At 54.2% G+C, this 14,332-nt stretch overlaps 1 protein-coding gene across 5 annotated transcripts in view; it reads right to left on the reverse strand.

The window, feature by feature from the left end:
* EMSY (EMSY transcriptional repressor, BRCA2 interacting) overlaps positions 1-14,332 on the reverse strand; it is a 698,405-nt gene that overhangs the window by 6,341 nt on the left and 677,732 nt on the right. The window lies entirely within an intron of this gene.

The raw sequence follows: 14,332 nt of genomic DNA on the forward strand, positions 1-14,332 counted from the left end.
GGGTGGGAGGGTGGGGGGGGGGCCGAGAGAGAGGAGGGTGGGTGGGAGGGTGGGGGGGGGCCGAGAGAGAGGAGGGTGGGGGGGGGCCGAGAGAGAGGAGGGTGGGTGGGGGCCGAGAGAGAGGAGGGTGGGTGGGAGGGTGGGGGGGCCGAGAAAGAGAGAGAGGAGGGTGGGTGGGAGGGGGCCGAGAGAGACGAGGGTGGGTGGGAGGGTGGGGGGGGGGCCGAGAGAGAGGAGGGTGGGTGGGAGGGTGGGGGCCGAGAGAGAGGAGGGTGGGGGGGGCCGAGAGAGAGGAGGGTGGGTGGGGGCCGAGAGAGAGAGAGGAGGGTGGGTGGGAGGGTGGGGGGGCCGAGAGAGAGAGAGAGGCGGGTGGGAGGGTGGGGGGGCCGAGAGAGAGAGAGAGAGGCGGGTGGGAGGGTGGGGGGGCCGAGAGAGAGAGAGAGAGGCGGGTGGGAGGGTGGGGGGGCCGAGAGAGAGAGAGAGAGGCGGGTGGGAGGGTGGGGGGGCCGAGAGAGAGAGAGAGAGGCGGGTGGGAGGGTGGGGGGGCCGAGAGAGAGAGAGAGAGGCGGGTGGGAGGGTGGGGGGGCCGAGAGAGAGAGAGGAGGGTGGGTGGGAGGGTGGGGGGGCCGAGAGAGGAGGGTGGGTGGGAGGGTGGGGGGGCCGAGAGAGGAGGGTGGGTGGGAGGGTGGGGGGGGCCGAGAGAGGAGGGTGGGTGGGAGGGTGGGGGGGGCCGAGAGAGGAGGGTGGGTGGGAGGGTGGGGGGGGCCGAGAGAGGAGGGTGGGTGGGAGGGTGGGGGGGGCCGAGAGAGGAGGGTGGGTGGGAGGGTGGGGGGGGCCGAGAGAGGAGGGTGGGTGGGAGGGTGGGGGGGGCCGAGAGAGGAGGGTGGGTGGGAGGGTGGGGGGGGCCGAGAGAGGAGGGTGGGTGGGAGGGTGGGGGGGGCCGAGAGAGGAGGGTGGGTGGGAGGGTGGGGGGGGCCGAGAGAGGAGGGTGGGTGGGAGGGTGGGGGGGGCCGAGAGAGGAGGGTGGGTGGGAGGGTGGGGGGGCCGAGAGAGGAGCGTGGGTGGGAGGGTGGGGGGGGGGGCCGAGAGAGGAGGGTGGGTGGGAGGGCGGGGGGAGCCGAGAGAGGAGGGTGGGTGGGAGGGTGGGGGGAGCCGAGAGAGAGGAGGGTGGGTGGAGCCGAGAGAGAGGAGGGTGGGTGGGAGGGTGGGGGGGGGGGGGGGAGCCGAGAGAGAGGAGGGTGGGTGGGAGGGTGGGGGGGGGGCGAGAGAGAGGAGGGTGGGGGCCGAGAGAGAGAGGAGGGTGGGTGGGTGGGAGGGAGGGTGGGGGGGCCGAGAGAGAGAGGAGGGTGGGTGGTAGGGTGGGTTGGTTTTTGGGGGCAGAGAGAGAGGAGGGTGGGTGGGGGGGGGGCAGAGAGAGAGGAGGGTGGGTGGGGGGGGGCAGAGAGAGAGGAGGGTGGGTGGGGGGGGCAGAGAGAGAGGAGGGTGGGTGGGGGGGGGGGGGCAGAGAGAGAGGAGGGTGGGTGGGGGGGGGGGGGCAGAGAGAGAGGAGGGTGGGTGGGGGGGGGGGGCCGAGAGAGAGGAGGGTGGGTGGGGGGGGGGGGCCGAGAGAGAGGAGGGTGGGTGGGGGGGGGGCCGAGAGAGAGGAGGGTGGGTGGGGGGGGGGGCCGAGAGAGAGGAGGGTGGGTGGGGGGGGGGGCCGAGAGAGAGGAGGGTGGGTGGGGGGGAGGGGGGGCCGAGAGAGAGGAGGGTGGGTGGGGGGGAGGGGGGGCCGAGAGAGAGGAGGGTGGGTGGGGGGGAGGGGGGGCCGAGAGAGAGGAGGGTGGGTGGGGGGGAGGGGGGGCCGAGAGAGAGGAGGGTGGGTGGGGGGGAGGGGGGGCCGAGAGAGAGGAGGGTGGGAGGGAGGGAGGGGGGGGGCCGAGAGAGAGGAGGGTGGGTGGGAGGGGGGGGGGGCCGAGAGAGAGGAGGGTGGGTGGGAGGGGGGGGGGCCGAGAGAGAGGAGGGTGGGTGGGAGGGGGGGGCCGAGAGAGAGGAGGGTGGGTGGGAGGGGGGGGGCCGAGAGAGAGGAGGGTGGGTGGGAGGGGGGGGGGCCGAGAGAGAGGAGGGTGGGTGGGAGGGGGGGGGGCCGAGAGAGAGGAGGGTGGGTGGGAGGGGGGGGGGCGAGAGAGAGGAGGGTGGGTGGGAGGGGGGGGGGCGAGAGAGAGGAGGGTGGGTGGGAGGGGGGGGGGCGAGAGAGAGGAGGGTGGGTGGGAGGGGGGGGGGCGAGAGAGAGGAGGGTGGGTGGGAGGGGGGGGGGCGAGAGAGAGGAGGGTGGGTGGGTGGGAGGGGGGGGGCGAGAGAGAGGAGGGTGGGTGGGTGGGAGGGGGGGGGCGAGAGAGAGGAGGGTGGGAGGGGGGGGGCGAGAGAGAGGAGGGTGGGTGGGAGGGGGGGGGCGAGAGAGAGGAGGGTGGGTGGGAGGGGGGGGGGCGAGAGAGAGGAGGGTGGGTGGGAGGGGGGGGGGCGAGAGAGAGGAGGGTGGGTGGGAGGGGGGGGGCGAGAGAGAGGAGGGTGGGTGGGAGGGGGGGGCCGAGAGAGAGGAGGGTGGGTGGGAGGGGGGGGCCGAGAGAGAGGAGGGTGGGTGGGAGGGGGGGGCCGAGAGAGAGGAGGGTGGGTGGGAGGGGGGGGCCGAGAGAGAGGAGGGTGGGTGGGAGGGGGGGGCCGAGAGAGAGGAGGGTGGGTGGGAGGGGGGGGCCGAGAGAGAGGAGGGTGGGTGGGAGGGGGGGGCCGAGAGAGAGGAGGGTGGGTGGGAGGGGGGGGCCGAGAGAGAGGAGGGTGGGTGGGAGGGGGGGGCCGAGAGAGAGGAGGGTGGGTGGGAGGGGGGGGCCGAGAGAGAGGAGGGTGGGTGGGAGGGGGGGGCCGAGAGAGAGGAGGGTGGGTGGGAGGGGGGGGCCGAGAGAGAGGAGGGTGGGTGGGAGGGGGGGGCCGAGAGAGAGGAGGGTGGGTGGGAGGGGGGGGCCGAGAGAGAGGAGGGTGGGTGGGAGGGGGGGGCCGAGAGAGAGGAGGGTGGGTGGGAGGGGGGGGGCCGAGAGAGAGGAGGGTGGGTGGGAGGGGGGGGGCCGAGAGAGAGGAGGGTGGGTGGGAGGGGGGGGGCCGAGAGAGAGGAGGGTGGGTGGGAGGGGGGGGGCCGAGAGAGAGGAGGGTGGGTGGGAGGGGGGGGGCCGAGAGAGAGGAGGGTGGGTGGGAGGGGTTTAGGGAGGGTCGGGGGGGCCGAGAGAGAGAGAGGAGGGTCGGGGAGGCCGAGAGAGAGAGAGGAGGGTGGGTGGGTTGGGGGGGGCGAGAGAGAGGGGGGTGTGCAGCTGGTGTGGTATTCGTTTACTAGCTGCTTCATAGGGGTAGGTGTGGTGGTTGAAAGATCAAGAGTATGTGTTCATTCTGGCAGGATTTATCCAGACCGATTGTGACTGCGTTAGGCCTGAGGAGAACGCCTGGCTGGGGGGTGTGTAACCAGCAGTGTTTAGTTAGAGTGATGGGGAGTATGTGGAAGATGTTGGTATGAGAACAGTTATACCGAATGGTTTCATAGTATCTCTGTGTTCTATTTGAATGGTGGTGTAAAGAAGAGAGTAAGCGTGGTGATGTGATATGGTGGGTTACATGCTCTTCAAGCGTTCCATGCATTCCATACCATTCTATGTAAGTCGCGCAATTCTATGCACTCCAGTCCGCTCCACACACTCCAGTCCGCTCCACGCACTCCAGTCCGTTCAGTGTATTTCTAGGTTGTTTTATGCACTCGATCCACGTATTTCACCCGTACCATCCACATACTTCCCGGTACCTTTCACATATTCCACCAGTACTTTCCACATACTTAATCCGTTCCATCCACATAGTTCACCCCTTCCATCCACATATTTCACCCGTTTCATCCACATGCGTCACTCGTTCCATCCACATACGACACCCATTCCATCCACATACGTCAGCCGTTCCGTCGACATACATCACTCGTTCTATCTACATACGTCACCCTTTCCATCCACAAACTTCACCCGTTACGTCCGCCCTAGGCACTCAACGGCTTTACGTAGTCATCCGCTCTAAGCACTCATCCGCTCTAAGCACTCATCCGCTCTGCATGCTCTAGGTGCTCTGCATGCTCTACGCACTCGTCTGCTCTAACGCATACATGCTCCATCATTATAGAAACTCACATGATCCCATGTTAACCATGTTAGGTCATATAAGGAATGTATAAATGTGAATGTCTCGGAAAAATTGTTCAGTGTGATATATAACTAACCTGCCTTGACAAAGCCCAGACAGGCAAAACTGTTGGCCTCGCAGTTGGCAATCACTTTTTTTTTATATTGCCAAGAACAGGAGTCAGTAACAACAGTATATGTCGATATAAAAAAATTGCGTTAATATATGCAAGTCACATACTAACAGTCTCACTGAAAACTGCTCAAGCGTTTGTGAAAATCAATTGGAACTAGTTCTTGGTTCATGCTTTAAATAAACGAAACCTACATGCTCACTATATACTTTACTTTCTGAAGCGCATGCATAGGTATGAACCTTCCGAAACTCAAACTATTGTTACAGTAACATATGGCTGTGTGTTACCCATCCCTGCATCAAGCAGCATCAGATAAACATAAAAAAATGAAAAACAAAATATAAGATTACAAATTCAAACAACCGCAGCTATAAGGTTTGTCAACCGACCTTCCACCTTGTCAAACAGGTTCACAATATAGGGCACATGTAATCTTCTGCATATTAACTCCTGTGATAAAAATGTTGTTTAACACTACTTTGAGCTTTTTTCTTTCTTTATTTGATGTGCATGCCATATATATTGCTGTTCTGGCATCCACTTTTCACGTTCTGAAACCAACAGGTATGTGTGCCCCATTGACAACCTTAAACACCGGGCTAACAATAAAAAAGCATCACAAGCTTGTGTAATGGTTGGAACAATATACAACAAACAACAAATAAACGAAATCAGCATTAATACAAAACTCAATGGTAAACAGAATCGCCATAGACACATAAATCATCACTTGTGAAAAGAATGCTCAATACACAGATACCAGAAAAAATATAAAGTACATACAACGAAAAATTCTTCCATACAAGGAAACATTTTGTTTCCCCAATAACAATCTCCTCAGATGTGAGAAATACAAGATGAAGTGCATTACACTCATTACAAGAGTGGCGGTCCGGAAACAACGTGCCGGTAATTCCGATTACTAGCACTCATTCCAGACTGAAGCACTACGAGAGGGAATTCTGGCAATAACAGTGCCAGCAACAGCGTACACTGTGCTACCGTTGCCAGTAGCACTGCTAAATAAAAACAGCGGAAACCTCGTGGAGCAGTGTCAGAAACACTGGCACCGCGGAAAGAAGACATTACAACAGCGGATTTCTCAGAAACACTTGCACAAAAATAGCAGTGCCACTAGGAAAACCATGCCAGAAACTCCAGCACCAAGGAGCAGGCGGTAACCAGGCCCAGGTGTGGAGGAGCAGGCCACAGGTGCATCCAATTGACACAGTTGCACACAATGAGCACAGCGGCTGCTAAAAAGGACCAAACCCACACTACACACACCTTCCAACACAACCATGCTGCCACTCGCGGCAGCAGTCATGGATATGGAGGTGCTGCATGCAGGGGTGGAGCTCTATGAGCAGGAGGTGCAACAGTGGCAACAGGCCGACAGGCAGTGGAGGAGGATGAGAAGGAGAATGCACAGTAACAATGGGCAGCAAGTAGTGACCCGGAGGCATGCACCTATATCCCCGACAAGGGCCACACCCTGGTCCCTGACTGACAGGCGTATCCAAACATGTTATTGCCTGAACAGGGAGACCATCCTTGCAATAGGAGACCTCACCCAGGACGACATCCAGCGCAGCCTTGGCATCCGTACTGCCATAACCCCTCCCGTTGAAGGTGGTGTCTGTGCTGCATTTCACAGGCACATTCCAAAACATAGCCGGGGAGCTGCATGGCATCTCCCAGCCAGCATTTTCAATTGTGCTTGTGCAGGTCCTGGATTCCCTCCTGGGTCATGTGTCCCAGCACATCGCCTACCAACGGCACAGGCACGCCACCAAGGTCCGCTTCAATGCCCTTGCAGGCATACGTAATGTATTGGGAACAGTGGACTGCACACACAGAGCTAGTGGCTGCCCACACCAGAGGAGGTGTATCGGAACAGAAAGCTATACCACTCTATGAATGTGCAGGTCGTCTGTGATGCAGACCTAACCATCGCACACTGCTGCGCACACTTGCCAGGATCAACACATGACTCCATGGTCCTGTGCAACAGCACGCTGACTGGGTACAAGTTGTGTTACGGCAGACAACAGACCTGGCTATTAGAGGAGTCAAAGGATCAACACACACACCATATTGCATGTGCACCAGGGCATGGGGATGTTCACTGTCACCAGTGCATGGCCCCAGACGCCATGCAAACGCAGGGACACATTCTGCAGACAAGAGTGGGTGGCAACGACTGGTATGTACCACATGAATCAACGGAAGAACATACCAGCACAATCTGGGCACGGAAGGACAGGCACATGTAATGCACCACAGGTACCAGAATGCATCACTCCCATGTCACAAAGCACAGCATATCCTCACTCTGCCCCACCCATCACCATCAACCCATCCTTCGGAGTCAGATCCTGCACATTACCTGCCCAGAATTACCTGTCATAGGGTGCAGCAAGGTGATTGATGGCCTGCAAGCGAACAGACCCAGATGCATGTGTCACACATCCACAGCATGCACTGTCCAGTCACCTCAATAATATGGCCCACACTGTGTCCATTTCCATCCAGGTGACTCCGGCTACCCCGTACTACCATGGCTATTGACCTCTGTGAGGCATCCGCAGAACCACCAGGAAACCGCATGCAATCGTGCTCACATCAGAACAAGGGTGACAATTGAGCACACCCGTGGACTGTTGAAGGCACGGCTTTGTTGCCATCACTGCTCCGATGGGGCACCGATGTACAGGCCAGTGAAAATGGGAAAAATAGTCCTGGCCTGGGCATGTTGCACAGTATGTGCATCTGGCAGAACACCCCCCTGCCACCGGACATGCCTCCGGTGGATGATAATGACAGTGGCGTGGATGCAGCTGCAGACATGCAAATACACCATCACATGGATGACAGGGATGGGTGTGCAGCCCACCAGGAACTTATACAGAACTACTTCTGAGAACACAGCGCCTGCACGCCACCCATGGCAGACACTGCATGTTATGTGAGAAACCTGAAGGTGTCTCACCCGCTGGACCCCGGAGATCTAACAACCAGGTGGCCAGGACACGGCCATCACTATTGAATCCAGTTCCTGGGTGTGAACCAGTGGAGGAGGATCACCTCGATGGGGGTCTTCGGGGAGTGGAAGTGGGACACTTACAGGCCAGACACGTTACCCCCCTCTTTCTAACCCCTTTTCCCCATCCTATCGCGTAGGATACTTAGAAGCTCTACCGCCACCCCTTTTCGGACATGATCACTTTCCTACACTGTGAAAGACAACGAACTAACACCAGAGCCGTTTACCTGACATGTCCCAACACAATGGTCAGGCAGAGTCAGGCAATTGACTATAACTATGCACACCTGACGGCCCTTTCCCTTCCCCCACAGGGATAAAAGGCGCAGCACGAGAGCACACTTTGAGCAAGGCCGAAACGCACAAGGAAACTGCTACACTGGACCGGCAATTCAAACGGAGGAGAAAGTCAGTGAGACCTGCCCTTTTCAACTCAGACCCGTGAAGCCTCCAAAAGAGGAATCATAATACATAAAAACAGATGGATGTGCTAGGGGGCCACCGGTAAGTGATGCAAGTACTCACCGACCAACGACACAGTCCGAACCAAACTTTCCCAGTTTAGTCCACTTCGCTAGTAGGTTTCACCCGTGCAGTTACAGGATGCTCTGGCTCTCAGCGGCTGCGAGAAGGGACGATCGTCCGTGGAGGGACAGTAGCCTTTTCTCATCTCTCAAAGAAAGGAGAAGGATGGTTCCGGTGCAGTACGTCTCAGGATACGGTGGGGCAGGTCTGCAGACACTTAAAGCGACAGTCGCCACAGCGGAGTGACACAGGGATTGCAAATGTACAAACACCCAAAAATCCTTAGAGGGGGGCTAGGGCCATAAAACTGACCCCTATGCGCGGTACTGTACGGTACTTGGCACATAGATAAAAAGTTACCAAGAAATGGCAACATAGTCAAAGACTAAGGGAAACATAGTTTCCCAGTACTGACAGCCTGAATGATGCGTCAGTTTACCCATAACACATGATCAAAAGCCCAGAGGAGTGAAAGCAGTGCTCCACTGGAAAAAGACAGGTAAGGTAAGCCAAAGTAAACAAAAAGTTTGGGGGGGTTCAAAAACGGAGGGAAACCGACATCGACAATAGCCTCCTTTCCTTGAGCTTTGTTTAGTTTAATGTATTAATAAAGCTCTGAGAGTGGCTCAGAGGCATAAGAGCGCTAAACCCAACCAAAGGATAACAGAACAATCACAAATAACAAGCGAGGAGCAAGAATAAATCTGGCTACATGCCACAAGTCCAGAAAAGGCAGGGTCTCAAGTAAAAGAACAAGTTACTTACCAACTGTAACGTTCTTTCGACAGGATGTTCCTCCCACGTATTCCTCATCTTATGATATTCGTTATCGCCAGCTTCGCTGCTTCGGAATTTTTTTTTCGGCAGAGGGTGCTGTGCTCGGGGTTGTGGCGTTGATTGTCCCTCGACGGGCTCCGTACCTTGTCGACGTCACTGATGGTATAAATAGCTCGAGTTGGTAAGTAACTTGTTCTTCGAATGGATTGTGTCCTCCCACGTATTCCTCATTTTATGATAGACTCCCATAGCAGTGGCAAATTTGGAGGTGGGAGTACTAGATACTGTTTTCATGGACGGAATGAAGTACCGCCTTGGCAAATAAACCCTCATTGGAGGAGGAAGCATCTAAGCAATAATGCTTGATGAAAGTATGCATCGATTTCCATGTTGCAGCTGAACAAATATCCGCTGCAGGAACTCCCCTCTTCAGAGCCGCAGAAGTAGCCATCCCCCCTAGTGGAATGGGCTCGAAGCCCATCTGGGGGGTCCTTTTCTGCCAATCTGTAGCATTCAATTATAGCCAGAATGATCCAGCGGGATATGGTTTATTTTGTCACCAATAATTCCAATTTATGACCTTTATAACCCACAAAGAGTTGGTCATCTTGACGTAATTTTGACAATCTTGAAATGTAAAAACTGAGAGCCCTTTTGGGGTCCAGTCTATGCAGTCTCTCCTCTTCTTTGCCCAAATGAGGAGGAGGATAGAATGTTGGTAATATTATTTTTTGTGACAAATGGAAGTCAGAAACTACTTTTGGTAAAAAGGAATGTTCAACTTTAAGAACTACCTTGTCCTTTTAAAAAATAGTATATGGTGGTTTACATGAGAGAGCCTGTAGTTCACTAACACTGCGGGCTGATGTTAAGGCTACAAGGACAGTTTTTAATGTTAGAAGCCTCAAGGGACAAGAGTGCAGAGGCTCAAAAGGTATACAAGTTAGAAACTTAAGTACTAGATTTCAATCCCAAATTGGGACATGAAAAGGTACTGGAGGGTATACGTTAGTAAGCCCTTTCAGGAATTGAATTTCAACGGAATTTTGAAATAAGAAACCTCTTCCGAGGAGCGCTTGAAAATGGATAGCGCAGCCAGATATCCTTTAATTGTTCTGATCTGGAGCCCCAGATTGCCTAGATATAATAGTAAAGAAAGCACCATTGGGGTGCCACATTGAAAAGAGTCCACATCCTTATCTCTGCACCAGTTACTGAACTTATTCTAACGACACCGGTACAAGGATTTTGTTGCTGGCCTTCTGGCAGAAAGCCAAATTTCCATTACGTCATTCGGAAGATCCCAATCCTTGTATCTGAACCTCTCAGAAACCATGCGTGAAGGTTGAGTGTCATGACCTCTGGAGGGAGAACCTGACCTTCCTCTTGCGAGAGAAGATCCTCTCTTTGCGGAAGACGTATTGGAAGGCAGATGGACATGTCCAGAAGGTCCAGGTACCACATCCTCCTGGCCCAATCCGGGGCAAATAGGATCATGGTTTTCCTGAACTTTCTCAACCAACCTGAATACTTGAGAAATCACAGGGACTGGGGAAACGCGTACAGAAGTGGGAACTTCCACTCCACCACGAACGCGTCTCCTAGAGCTCCTCTCGGAGGAAATTCCCTTGAGCAGTACTGTTTGCACTTCCGGTTTACCGTGGTTACGAACAGATCCACTTGAGGGTTCCCCAAAGGGCGAAGATCTCCAGAAGGACTTCCTGAGCTAGCTCCCACTCGAGAGAGACCGTGCTCTGCCTGCTCAGAGCATCTGCCACTGTGTTCTGCTCTCCGGCTAGGTGAACTGCCGATAGAGAGATTCCTTCTCGTATTGCCCAGAACCAGAGCTGCATTGCCTCTCTGCACAGTAGTAGTGACCCTAGGCCTCCTCTCTTGTTGAGGTAGTACATGGCCACTGTGTTGTCCGTCATTATCAGGACTTCTTTCCCTGTACGGAGGGCAGGAAGGCCATCAGCGCTAGTCTGATTGCCCTCAGCTCCAATAGGTTGATGTGTAGTTTGGACTCCGATGGAGACCAACAACCGCTGATTCTCAGATTGTTGGTGTGGGCTCCCCAGCTCGCGAGTGAGGCGTCCGTTACTACTGTTATCTCCGGCCCTGGTTTCCAAAAAGATTCTACTTTGAGGATGTTTTCGTTGCAAGCCCACCATAGTAGATCCTGAGCAACTGCGCTCAGGACTTGCAGAAGAACCGACATATTCCCTGAGAACTGGGACCAGTGCCCATTGAAGGGATCTCTTTCTCAATCTGGCCTCTGGCACTAGGAAAAAGCAGGACGCCATGATGCTGAGCAACTCGAAAATCGAAGGCCGGCAGATACTGGGCATTTTGGAACTTTGTTACCATCTGCAGAATGTGGAGAGCTCTCACCTCGGGAGGCGAGGCTTTGCCCGAGGGAGTATCCAAGGCTACTCCGGTAAACTGGAGCTTTTGGGATGGTATCATGTGGGACTGCTCGAAATTGAGGGAGAAGCCCAATTTGTGAAGGAAGTGACAGGTGATCGAAAGATGTTCCAGAGCTTGTTCGGGAGAACGTGCTCTGATCAACCAATCGTCCAGGTAGGGGTAGACGTGAATCCCTCTCTCCTGAGACTCGCTGCCACCACCGCCATTAATTTGGTGAAAACCCTCGGGGTGGAGGTCAACCCGAATGGCAGAACTCGAAATTGATAGTGAGAATTGCCAATCGCAAACCTCAGGTACTTTCTGTGCTTGAGATGGATTGGCATATGAAAGTAAGCATCCTGAAGGTCCAATGATACCAACCAGTCTTGGAGTTGGAGAGCCTGAAGGATCTGAGAAAGGGTTACCATCTTGAACTTGTCCTTCCTGAGGAACGTGTTCAAGTTTCTTAAGTCCAAGATGGGTCTCAATCCTCCGTCCTTCTTTGGGATGATTAAGTATGGTGAGTACCAACCCTTGTTCTATAGCACCTTTCTCTAGCAGGGTTAAAATTTCCTGCAAAAGGAGCAGATCTGGAATTTTGACCGAGTTGGTTCCCGGTGGATGGTTCCGAGGCCTTTTTAGGAAGGGGAGACGGAAACCTTGAGCTACTGGTTCCAGTGCCCAAGCATCTGAGGTAATGCCCCGCAATTCCTTCAGATGCTGAGAGATCCTGCCTCCCACTGGGGTCTTGTGTAACAAGGTCTCAGAGTGATTTTGAGGCGGCTGCAGGAGTGGCTGAGGGCAGAGATGCCGCTGCTGAGGCTGATTTCGCACCTCTTCCTCGTCCACCACGAGTGACATTTCTCTTGCCTCTTTGAAAAGCCTGTCCTCTTCCTCTACCAAAAGAGGAGTAGTACCGAAAAGAACGACCCCTCCAGGAAGATGAGCCCGAATAGGGTTTCTGAGGCTGTCGCATGGAGGCACTAAGAGATTGAGCTGCCGCTTTTGAGGTCTGTAGTTTTTCTAGGCTTTCATCAGCCTTACTACCAAACAGTCTCAAGCCATCAAAAGGCATGCTGAGAAATCTGGCCTGCTCATCTGGTGCAAACCCCGACTTCCTCAACCACGCAAATCTGCATAGCACAGTGCTTGCAGCCATGGATCTGCTGATACTATCAGCAGTATCCTGTCCAGACTGCAGACATTCCCCCCCATTGCCTACTTTCCATCTTTGACAATATTCAGGACGCCTTCCCTTTCCTCGCCTTCCGGAATATGATCAGCCGCCGCCCAAATGCAGTCCCACAGGGTATGGGTAAACCTGGCCAGGGCATAGGTGACATTGGTTGACTTAAGAGCCATACTACACGAAGTAAAAACTTTACGGGTCCAAGCATCCACTTATCCTCTCTATCCGGGGGGATAGTAGGATATGCAGTCTGTCTTGAAGTAGTTGCAGCTTGAATAACCAGACTTTCTGGAGTGCGATGTCTGTTTAAATATTCAGGATCAGAACTAGACAGTCTATATTTTTTAGGGAAATTACTGTTTACCGCAGCAATATAGTCAGGAATTTCCCAGTTCTTTTCCCTTGTTCTCTAAATTGCCCTATGGAAGGGGAGAACTGGATCCTTCTGGGGGCCCCGAACAATTATGTCCGCCATATCCTCCTGTTCAACAGTGGGTGAGGCTCTACCCCAGCCCATATATTCTACTACTCTGTTAATTAAACTCCTGTACCCTGAATCTGCATGTTGTGCAGGGTCAGGTCTTACAAACTCTAATTCAGGTGACGTGTCAATGCCACTAGCAGAATGCAGAGTGTCGCACAGGTCTCTCATTTTAGATTCTGGGTCTATACGTTCTTCAGGAACTTGTCTAGTGCCATATTGCACTCCAAAAGGAGAAATGTCCTCATCCTCAGAGCCAGTTTCTTCAAAAATCGAAGACAGACTTAAAAAAGTCTGATTTTGGTAATGGTGTAAATCTCCTCTCTTCCTCCTGAGTTTTCGTTGAAGGTATGGAAGGATTCTTCAAAGGTGTCGAAGGAATCTTCGACGACCCCCAATGGAGTCTTCGACACAGGCGTCGAAGACGCTTTTGCCTTCGATGTCGAAGCTGCCGGCGCCGATGGCGTCGACAAAGTCATGGATGTTTTCGACGACTTCTGTTTCTTATGTGGTGTCGGAGAAATACTCGACTCTCGATGAGTCTTCGACGACTTGGCGTCGACTCAAGTTTTTTGAGTTTCATCCATACTACCGGGTTTTACCACAGTAGTTTCCGACTTCCCTATGTCGTCCGATGGAGCGACAGGGGTCCGGCTCTTCTGAGGTTTCTTTGAGGGGGTTGAGGCCGCATTCTCAAAGACTTCCATCATCTTCCTTCGAAATTCTTCCCATTTTCTAGGGGAATCCGACTTAGTCGCGCATCGTACCACTTCAGTCGATGAATCGGAAGATGACGAAGGAGATCCATGTCTCCTTTTCACTCTCTTAGAAGAGGAAGATGAAGAGCGCCTCGATCTACTACGAGATCGACATCTCTTAGTGTTTCTATGACGATCCGATTCTTTCAAATCGCTCGATTTTTTATGACGAAAAAGCCTTCGAGGCTTTAGAAGCCTCCCGCCCCACCGCCAGTTTGCCTTTCCTCTCACGACGGTGACTTGAACCGAGGCACCAGAGACAAACGTGGTGAGGATCTGTGATCGACATCTTCGATCCGCAGTCGATACACTTTTTAAACCCAGTCTTGGGCATTGAAGGTGTTGAAGAAGACGACATTTTCAGTAGAAAATTTTGAAGCGCGCCGTTCTCGAGAGGGAAGCAATCGGAAAAACTGAACTGAAGCCAACGGACACGGCTCGAGCTATTTATACCATCAGTGACGTCGACAAGGTACGGAGCCTGTCGAGGGACAATCAACGCCACAACCTCGAGCACAGCGCCCTCTGCCGAAAAAAAAATTCCAAAGCGGCGAAGCTGGCAACAACGAATATCATAAGATGAGGAATACGTGGGAGGACACAATCCATTCGAAAGGTATGTTTTTAGATTGCAATAAAAAATCACCAACGGTTAGATCCCTCTAAGATCAGGGGGTAGGACATTGGAAGCCCTGGGCGCCGCAGCATAGAATGCGCTTCTACCCACATAGTCAACTTAGTCCTTGGAACAGTGAGCAAATTAGCCTCATCGGATCGTAATAATCTCTGAATGGGTCTTTTAGCCAAACTTTCTGCCAAGTGTTAATACCCG

This window comes from Ambystoma mexicanum, chromosome 7q (genome assembly GCF_040938575.1).
Source record: "Ambystoma mexicanum isolate Mex_15411 chromosome 7q, UKY_AmexF1_1, whole genome shotgun sequence".
Lineage (NCBI taxonomy): Eukaryota > Metazoa > Chordata > Amphibia > Caudata > Ambystomatidae > Ambystoma > Ambystoma mexicanum.